We start from the raw sequence: 10,870 nt of genomic DNA on the forward strand, positions 1-10,870 counted from the left end.
GTTCATGACATGCATGTCATGATGTTCATGTTATGACATGTCATTTATGTTCGTAATACAGCCATGTTACGCCATACCAATTTTGGTGTACATCCCATGAACGAAACGGCCAGGAGGGCACAAAGTCGTAGGCGGCAAGATAGATAGATAGATAGATAGATAGATAGATAGATAGATAGATAGATAGATAGATAGATAGATAGATAGATAGATAGATAGATAGATAGATAGATAGATAGATAGATAGATAGATAGATAGATAGATAGATAGATAGATAGATAGATAGATAGATAGATAGATAGATAGATAGATACGCTCAAAGTCGCAGAAGTTCGCTAAGAAATGCTTCGCATTTAAAACAGGAGTGGTAATATCGCGACCTATCGTTGAGTGAACCAATGAAGAATGGATGCATCACAGCAATACCAGGAAACCTCCCCCCCCCCCACCAAGGCGATGTAGACAGCACTCATTGGTTAATGCTTTCAGAAGTTTCTAGGGTACGTACTATGTTTTATTTGACCTTTTGATTTTTTTAGCTCTGTATTCCAGACAGTCCATGAACTAAATTTACAGATCATACAATTATGCCTGTATTGAGAGACAGGTTGCCATGCCTTCAGAGATGGATTCTCTGGAGCGTGGATAGCTGGTCTTTCAGTCTATTTCCTTCTTCCCGGATACTTTTTTATTTGAGGAGGTGCTTGACAGCCAAATTCACGTCCCAGTGTCGAGTTCCTGTATTCGTTGCGTTGGTGCTGATTGTATTCGCCAGCTGCAATTGCAGGGAGGAGACAGCGATCTGTATCGCACTTACTGAGGCCAATAATAACAAATTAAAAACAAAGTATTCGTCAATTTCGTGGACTCTGCAATATAAACTATAGCGTAATTCCCAATAAATTTGAAACCTATAAACTAAACTGCAAGCATAAGCTTCACAAGAGCGTGTTTGTACATTTTCAGTCGACTTTTGTAAATTTACTGATAGAAAATAGCGCGATACATGAAAACAAGAAAGACCGAACAGTACTGGCGCTGACTGCCAACTGCGTTAATTTGTGCTGTACAAACACACAGGCATACTGGAAAGGGGAAAGACGGAGGAGAAAGAGATTTTCCTGGCACATGCCCAGATGCCCTTATTCGTCAACTAGCGTGAAACGCTCAACTGCGGAGATACCTACTCTGTTTACCTGTTAGTGTGATACATAGGGAGTTGTTACATGAATGACCTGCTACCAAATGAATGAGAACTAACAGACAATAATGCAAAGGAATGTATAGGGGGTGTTACTTGTAGTAATTAGAATATAAATATGAAGGAAGTAAAGTGGACGAAAAGAATTTTTTCGTCCACTTTACTTCCTTCATATTTATATTCTAAATACTACAGATAACACCCCCTATACTTTCCTTGACGTTATTGTCTGTTAGTTCTCATTAATATTGTGTCTAACAGAGAAAAACGAGCCCTTAAAAGTCATCATCTTTCCTGCTACCCAAATCGAAATCCCAGCGGCAGGTCTATCCTAGGTAAATGCTGCCGCAGGACATAGGAACCTCGTAGATAACGCCAACCTTGCAGGGAAGAAAGCAGGTGACATGCTTTTGCTTGCATTCCGGATTTGCAGGACATCGGTTGTTCACTCTCCTGCACATCAAACCAAGCTTGATGGGTGCCGAATAAACCACTTTGACGCTGGCGCGTGCGGCAGCTTTCTTGATGCGGTTTCTCGACGCGCCAGCGTCAACGTAGTTTATTCGGCACCCATCAAGCTTGGTTTGATGTGCAGGAGAGTGAACAACCGATGTCCTGCAAATCCGGAATGCAAGAAAAAGCATGTCACATGCTTTGCTCTGTGCAAAGTTGGTGTCATCTACGAGGTCCCTATGTGCTGCGGCAGTTGTATTTTCTGCCCCCGGAAACTGTCTATGCTGCGCAGGCGTGTTTGTAAAGAAAATAAAAAAAAGCCGCAATGCGAAAAGAGTCACCTGAAGTTTGTTGAGCGCAGCGTTGGGGTGGTCTATAAGATTCCACTCTCTCGTGGCAAAGTGTATGTAGGTGAGTCAGGCCGCTGTGTGAATGAGCGCCTTAAAGAAGATGAGCGATCTCTACCGACTGGTACAGGCTCCCATTTAGCTCAACACAGCAACAAGTGCAATTGTCAAGCTTTGTTTAGACTGACTACTGTCTTAAAGAAGAGTCGTGACACCACCGCCCGAGAATTATGAGAAGCGTTTTACATACAGTCATTGGGTTCGCAGTGCATTAGTGTGCCTTCCATAACCTTGTTTGCCACTGAATTTTGTTTTTTGGATTAGCTATCATGAGTGCGCTCAGGTGACCAAGTTGTTGTGGTTGTGTGTGTAGGGTGCACGACGCATGTCCTACCAGTGTCTGATTGGGATAAAGAGTGGAGTGACGCAATAAACCATGTCAGTTGAGAGTAGCGCTGTGTTCTGTCTTCTTTCTTGTGGTGTCGCTGGTTGTTGCGCTGCGCTACAAAAAGCACTATGGATTCTCACCAACTAGCCCGCCAACGCATTCTGTTACATTATGTACACTTTGTTGATGCTCTGGCTGAATGCAATGAAGAATTATGGCTGAACCCTTTGCAGTGGGTGGGAAGCTTTAAACTGCCTACTGGTTGCGCAGTCACCATTGCTTGACGCCTGGCTATTATTTTACTCTTCTACCACGCTATATTTCATCTGTTAACGTGATTCCTTACCAGACATGGCGCCTCTATGCGGTGTTTTAGCGACGTAGTTTCAAGCACTGGCGTTGCTGTGCGGTGCAATACCAACCGGCCACGCCGAGGGCCTGGGTTCAAATTCTGATAGATCGCACAGATTTTTTTTTTAACTTCACGCGATTTCGGTTACGGACACCGGCGGCGCTCATCTACGGATCTCCTGTTCTGATCTCATAATAATTTCTGCGGTAAAAACATGGCTATTTTTCACTTCAGTAACTTACTCAAATATTAGCCTGTTACATCTCTTAGTGCTCTGCGATATGTATTAGATAATAAATAAATAAATAAATAAATAAATAAATAAATAAATAAATAAATAAATAAATAAATAAATAAATAAATAAATAAATAAATAAACCTTGTTGGAAGGGAAGGAAAAAAGAATTCATGAAAGGAAACGTACCACAATTGCATTTGCAAGGAGAGTGTCCCACACAAACAGGGAGACAATTCCTTTCCCATGGATCCGCACACCTCGCACTTACGTGCACTGCAGAGAAGGAAATTATCAACATCAATATCAAAGGCGTTATGTGTTTACGTGTGAATCTTTATATCCTTTCATTTTAATTTGCGGGCGCTGTTTCTGAAGCAGTCTGCTGCCAGTTCATAAGCGATTCGACATCACATATACGGATTATATATCTTATGATGGGGGAGATCCAATAGTATACACTCTGAATCTTTGGAGGTTCATTTCCATGAAAGATTGCACTCAGTGTCAAGGGTAATTTTGTTGCAGCTACTCAAAGCTGATTAAGTATTTTTACACAAGCTGAAATTATCCGTATTGGGTTGATCGGCCCACATTTTGCTGCCCTTTTATTTGTTTGCAGGGTATTAGGCAGGGTTAGCTCCGTTCCACGCTGCTCTCAACGAAAGAAGTTACGAAAGGTGACAACATAAATACGAAATACAACCATGTCAGAATACCATTAAAATGTCTGGGGCCTTTGGATACTGGTACAAATCCTCGCTTCTTGGTGTTGCCCCTCAAAATAGTTTTAAAGTTCATGGCATTAACAACGTATTTTTCTGACTTATGAAGCTTAACTTTGATTTAACCAGGTTACAATGAGGGAAATATGATCTTTTTATGTTAACGCGTATTCACATATCCACAAATCCATGTACTAACCGCATTGGCATTGACAAAATCCAGGCCTTGTAAAGCACGTTGCTTTGCAACCACTGCTACACCTTGGTACGTAACAGAAGACATCCTCTGAAAATAAAAACATATTGTCGTTGATATTGTCTTTTGCAAAACCGTTGTCTCTTTAATATAGAAGTCCAGATACATATCGTCTTTATCAACTTTCATAAAAATACTGTGTTGGGCACTGTCTTAATTAGTCCGAATTTTTTTCCTACGAGGTAGCATATACCGATAAATGGATCTTGCCTGGTTGTGAAAACATAGCTTTTTTATGCATTCGTATGAAACACGCTGTTTCATTAGTTACATAATTCATTTGGATAACCTGCTAGTGCTTAGAATTAAGTGCTCATGACACGAAGGTGACTTGTCCCTTTGACACTTTCAGCAATGAGCACACTCTATCCCATGATGCTTTGAATATTGCACGTACATGATCTCTTCTTAAAAAAAAAAAAACAAGTACATCCTCCTTTAGGAGTAAGACGTCTAAGTGATGCGTGCGCGTTTCTTTTTATTCTAGGTAGGGGCCATTCCTGAAACGTCGTTTTCGGGCGAGGTCAGCATAGCGCCTTTCATGTTTTCTCGAGCACTCGTACGCGTCCCATAGGACGCTCTCCCATGGCATGCGCAGCCAGTGGCTACAAAACACGTGTCTGACATAAAAATTTCACGGATTTTAATTTTCCTATTCAGTACAGTATTTCTCATTGAGTACAGTACATATAGCAAGGGTCTCGTTCTGGCAGACTTGATCCCTTCAGGTAGCATGCGAGGGATTATTGGTCAGCTGCCAGCTCGTAAAAAGATCACGTGCTACGTGACGCCAGAAAGGCAGAGAAAGAGTGTTCCACACTCGCCGCCATGGCTGCGATTGGCGCTGACTAACACTCCAAGGTTTAAATGCACATATATACCCCATAAAGTGGACGGGAGGATGACCGCCGCCGTAGCCCTGTGGTAGAGCATCGGACGCGTTATTCGAAAGTCGCAGTCGCTTTTCGTCCACTTTACTTTCTTCACATTTGTATTCTAAATACTAGAGATAACACCCCCTATACTTTCCTTGGCGTTATTGTCTGTTAGTTCTCATCAATATATATATATATATATATATATATATATATATATATATATATATATATATATATATATATATATATATATATATATGTTGTCTATGTTTCTTTTTCTTTCATGCTACGCTTTTCTCTCTCTCTCTCCTCACTTTCCAGTCCCACCCACTCGCTATACTATACTATACAGGGCTATGCTACGCTCCCCTAGCGTGCCTAGATAGCCTAGTGTTTACGATGCTCGCTTTCCACTGCAGGTACGCGGGCTTGAATTCCGACTTGTCATGAAAGTTTTTCGCCAATGATTTCTCCTTTTCTCTTTCGGGCTATCTCTTGCTTATTTTGCTTCTTTCTCTCTCGCTGTACTTCTTCTCTCACCCATCAGAGTTATTTTGTCCGACGCCGGACAAATCGGCGCACGTGCTTTGGGAGCGAAGCAGAAGATGAAAGAAAGGACGATGATGGCGCGTGCCACTTCATTTTCTGTGGACACGAAACGGCATAACGAAAAACATAACAGCCCCACTGTAAAAATACGCCAGGGCTGCTCGGAAAGCGCAGCACAGTCACAGCGAAGGCTGGGATGAGCAGCATATGTAAAGGCCGATATAAACTGCCGCTATGATTTATGGCGAATTGGGTAACCTGCTAGTGTACCTGTATTAGTAGCCCCAAGAGAGTGTATAACGGGATCTAGAAATGCCACTGTCACTGTGCTGCTCTTTCCGCGCAGGCGTGGCGTTTCTTACAGCGGAACTGTTATGCTGACTTAACGTTTTTTTTTTTTGATGCTGTGCCTGATGACAATGAAGCAATGAAGCCCTTTGTAATAGGTTGGAAGGATTCAACAACCCACTTCTTGCGCAATTCGCATTGTGTGACGCCTGGTTGTTATTTCGCTCTTCTACTACGCTGTATTAGGTAGGTTAATGACACAGAAAGGACGCAGAAAGGAGGTACAAACGTGTCCTCGTCTTTCGTGCGCGCTAAAAAAGTTTTAAAACATGAATTCATACGAACTCGCCCAGCTATCAGTTTTACTGAAAGGGCTTCACTTATGAAATGAGTGGATTCGTCAATATGGACGAAGTAACCTAACACTGCTATTTACATCTCAGTTGAAAAATTTGGCGAAGCTTCCACTAAGTCGCGCAGGGTTTGAAACAGCGAAACTGGACGATTCTGAAGTCTAACCTGGTTGCTTCTAGGTTGTTGCTAGACTTTAGCTAGGTTTGTCACGATACGCATGTCCAAACTCCAGAACCGAGCTTTCGCACCTCTAATGGATCTACGGACACGTCGTCGTTGGCGTAGGGCTTTCATCGCTTCGGGCTCTTGTCGCAGCCGCCGTTGGCTTTGGACCAGTGGTGAGTGGTGAATAGACGTGAGTGGTGAATAGACGCATTGCGAAGAGCTGCGTACATCACATTCATTGGATTTGAGATAAACCATGGCATTCATGTAAAAACATGTCCCCCTCTATCGCATGTGTACCATTCCTGCCTGCATGTTCATTCTGGTATATGCCATGCTAACGAAACGTATATTCTGGTATATATCATGCATGGCCTATCAGGTATGTTTGCCACTCATGGCAGGCAATTCTGGAATATATAAATAAATGAAGCGGAGGCGGAAAGACTAAGTTGGTGTCCTGTAAATCATCACGCACATTACGTGCATGACAGGATTTGCACATCACGACATCTCTTTAATGCTCGTCATTCGCTCACGTCGCGCAACACCTGTGTTGATATATATGAAATGAACGAAATGGCCGCGAAAGCACGAAGACAGTTTATGTAAACCATGAGGTAATGACACGCATTCCATGAATTTTATGTTGATAGATAGATAGATAGATAGATAGATAGATAGATAGATAGATAGATAGATAGATAGATAGATAGATAGATAGATAGATAGATAGATAGATAGATAGATAGATAGATAGATAGATAGATAGATAGATAGATAGATAGATAGATAGATAGATAGATAGATAGATACGCTCAAAATGGATTGATTTCGCTAGAAATGCTTCGCATTAAATAGATAAACAGTAAGATGAAGGAGCAAGCCACAACACTTGCGCACATTTCTGGACATGCTTGTGGCAGCTTTCACGTTTTGTATGTGCTACAGAAAAATTATGCAATATATATTTGCTTTACAGATCAAGAAGTCCAAGCACTACAGCTAAAGAAATACAAACACTTCATGTAAATTTCTTACTGCAGTAGCAACTACAGGTGTCGCTTGATGCGCACACTAGTGTCTGTGGTCCCTGACACCGGGGCTTTTGACAGTCTGGCTCATCTGAAACAACAGAGGAAACAACAGCGATTTCAACCAGCTATCAAGGAACGAAATTTTTCAGAAACAGATCTCAGCGACGGGAATAAAGGTGCGAAAACATCACTTCTGAACGGTTAGCTGAGTAATTAACGTCATCGAAATACACATATTGAACCATTGTTAGCTCTTTAGGGTGAAAGCTTGATATCCCTCGCAAAACACGAAATTTGACCGTCGGCGTCCTTCGTCGTCGGCGGTGCCTCGCGTCCTGCGGTGTCGGGAACAAGTAGGGCAAAACATCATCACACAATGACATCACAGATCCCAAAAATGTGTGACGTCATCATGACGTCACTAATATGGCGTGACCATGACGTCACTAATTATGGCGTGACGTCATGAGACGTAACGCCACATAACACCATTGTAGCGCCCTTCTTTCGGCAGCGAACAAAACCAGACAGCGCGCGACCTCAAGAGAAGGAAATAAAGACGGTGCTTCGCAGTAGCATGTGAAGGCACAGCTAGTGTACCCTGATGGCGCAGATTATGGTTCAGCCGTCTCGTTCCTTCGGTCCTGTGACATAAGCCTACACCGTCATCACATGACATAGTAGCTTGGTCAAAGGTGGACTGCTCACGGAGGCAGCGCAAAACCAGGTGAAGTGCCTCCGATCCTGGACGCACCGCAAGATCACGCTATATGCACAAAGCTTTCAGAGGGTGGCGGGGCAGGATAAATACATCTAAGGAGCCTAGATGACCGGCCGTTAATGTAGACTACCTGATTCTTCAACTGCGAACGAAAAGAAGATGGTTTTCGCCAGCGATTTGCCTTAGGTATATGCACAAGAGACCCTGTGATTTTTCATTGTCGCCTTATGCAACTCTACGTTCTATAATCTGAGTTATTACGTGACAATAAATAACGCTGAATCTCCGCGGTTTATTATCAGAAGGTAAATTACATTTTTGTCACGGCTAATATCACTGAAAAACTGAACGAAATGCAGTGTATATCCTGCATTCACACTAACGCGTCAATTTTCACAACGCGGAGTGATACCAATGACTTTATGTCAGCATACCTTATCTACAGGGTAATTACGATATTATAAGGTCCTTTCATACAAACTTCAACAGATGGTCCGCATTTATACGGAGTTTGTGAAACAGGAAAAGAGTAATGTGCCAGAAGGTTTAATTGTACTTCATGAATTTAATGTATTGTATTCTTCTCAGGGGTAATTTGCCATTCCCCGTATTTGTTTCTATACATTATATCTGCATTTCATATTTATGGGTTCACATTAACAAGGAGCTATTCAGAAATCAATGAAATCATGCTTCGGGTGGTTGATATGCTTATAGATATGTGATGTACAGATAGCCGCCATTTAGAAAGCCGATTCTATTCGCAGAGTCCATGAAGTCCAATACTTTGTTAGTAACGTAAACCACTTATGCCGGTACGCTGTCAGTCTTAAGGAATGTTCAGATAGACAAAACGATATATCAATGTACTCGTCATCTTAACCAGATATATGTGGGTGACTAGACAGGCAAATAGAATGAATCTTTTTATTTTGCCATAATCTAATACACATTGCCTCCACCTATGTAGCAGAAAATTCATGTATAGCTTGGTTTTTGTTACGTAAAGGCAGTGAAATATTTTTTTTCTATACTACAAAATAGCAATCAATTACCGCGACTTAAATATAAATATCTTTATCTGCTCAACAAAGAGTGAAAGATAGGATTTTGCCTGATGAGGTGGTTTTTGACGGTGAAAAGTGAAGTTTACTTACTAGACCACTTATCTCCTATTTTGAGGATTCGGCCTGAAAAAAATTCAATGAAACATATATCACAAACAAGCATATCATAGTAATATATAGCGTCCAATTCAACACAGCTGTAAAAGACACAAATATATATATATATGGCAGTCACTATGTGTCATTTCCCCCTTATGATATCCACATGAGACAGTTGCAGCTAAACTTGGTGGAATGTTTTCGTAAAATCGAAAAACAAATTTTTCGGTTCTTCGAAAGGTACAACGGGAATGTATGGACACCCAAAATACGCGAACCCAAGCCTGTGCTTGTGAAATGTCTGTGAGGAATCCCCTGAAAGCCCAAAGGGGGCCTAGGGTGGCGCGCAGATGGAGCGTTTCATGTCGCCCATACATACTCGTACATAGGTTTACACAGTCTATAGACACTCTAAACCCATTTTTAGGCGGTCTATAGACTGTCTAAATCTATTTTTGCAAGGGGGTCGGCACCATGTTCGGGCGATACTGCCCAGGTAGGCGGTTACGTGAACCTATGAGAGGCTAGCGATGCGCGAAGTCGTGGAGAACAAATCAGCGAATTGTGCGAGCAGACTGAGCGAAAGAGTTGCGATTATGCTATCTCTCGCGTAAACCATGAAACAACGAAAGCGATCACCGCTGCCGCTAGCACCAACTGGTACGTACACATGGTGCTGACTGCGAATTCTGTTGTTCAGTGCATGAGTGCGGCATACAGGCTCATCAAAGTAAAACTACTGTCGTGACTACCAGAAGTGTGGTTTGTTGGGATAATTGGTCACAATTATCCTAACGAGAGGGATAAAGAGCGCCAAACGAAACGTAGCACAAGCGAAGAACACACGGGACGAGCGCTCGTCCCGTGTATTCGTTCGCTAGTGCTATGCCTTTTTTCGAGCTGTTTTTCCCATTTACAGTCGTGGCTACCGCGCGGCGAAATTTTTTAGCGAAATAGCGTTAGAGCGCACACTTGAACAAAAACCAGACTCTGTGAAATTTAAGAGACTGGCACTGTTTTTATTCAGTTATTTTAGGAAAAATTTCATTAAAAACGGTTTGCTGGACAATTTTCTTTATTCGGGTTGATGATAACACTGAACTCTACACTTATTCACTGGCGAATGAAAATTTCTTTGTCAGGTCGGAAACTTCGCAAGATCGGGCATCGTAAGATCAAGTTTTATTTACTTATTTATTTTCAAATACTGCAGTTCAATGCGGGGCTATTGCAGGAGTGGGGTACATACAATAGGAAAGAATCGCAGTAATATCACCACAAGTTCTTCAACAGAACAAATATCGTCACCTCCTAAGCACAACCGGGTACAATATGAGGAAAAATAGGACATTAATGTCACTCAAGTGCCTCAAAAAAATCTAATATATTCATTTTGCGAACGCAACCACGTAGAGCGTTCCAATAAACAATAATTTTCGGGAAAAAATGTATTTGAACATATTATTACGTGCGAAAAATGGACACATAATATTTTGTGACCACGTCTAGTTGGCAGAACATTAGCATGCATGTTCTAATTATCATTACATAGCCGGCATGACGAGTGAACATAAGAGTGCAAAAGCTTCAAAGAGTCTATTTCACGCCTAGTGCACAACACAGATAACGTCAAAGATTTCATTACAGATGAGTACAAGACTGTAGTTGCAACGAATAAGTATCTTTGTTGCCCAGACGTGTTAAGAATATGCATAAGTACGGAGCACACCCATATCTCATTATAAAAGGAAGTA

General features: G+C 41.8%; 1 non-coding gene across 1 annotated transcript; it reads right to left on the bottom strand.

The window, feature by feature from the left end:
- Positions 1 to 489: 489 nt before the first annotated feature.
- LOC119373730 (uncharacterized) lies at positions 490 to 9,142 on the bottom strand. The gene is made up of 5 exons (XR_007414326.1): positions 9,108 to 9,142; positions 7,234 to 7,317; positions 3,902 to 3,988; positions 3,167 to 3,253; positions 490 to 776 (listed from the first exon to the last, which is right to left on the bottom strand). It is a non-coding gene; the product is annotated as an uncharacterized LOC119373730 (transcript).
- Between the last annotated feature and the right edge of the window lie 1,728 nt (positions 9,143 to 10,870).

The sequence above is a fragment of the Rhipicephalus sanguineus genome, chromosome 11 (genome assembly GCF_013339695.2).
Source record: "Rhipicephalus sanguineus isolate Rsan-2018 chromosome 11, BIME_Rsan_1.4, whole genome shotgun sequence".
In the NCBI taxonomy this organism is placed as follows: Eukaryota; Metazoa; Arthropoda; class Arachnida; order Ixodida; family Ixodidae; genus Rhipicephalus; species Rhipicephalus sanguineus.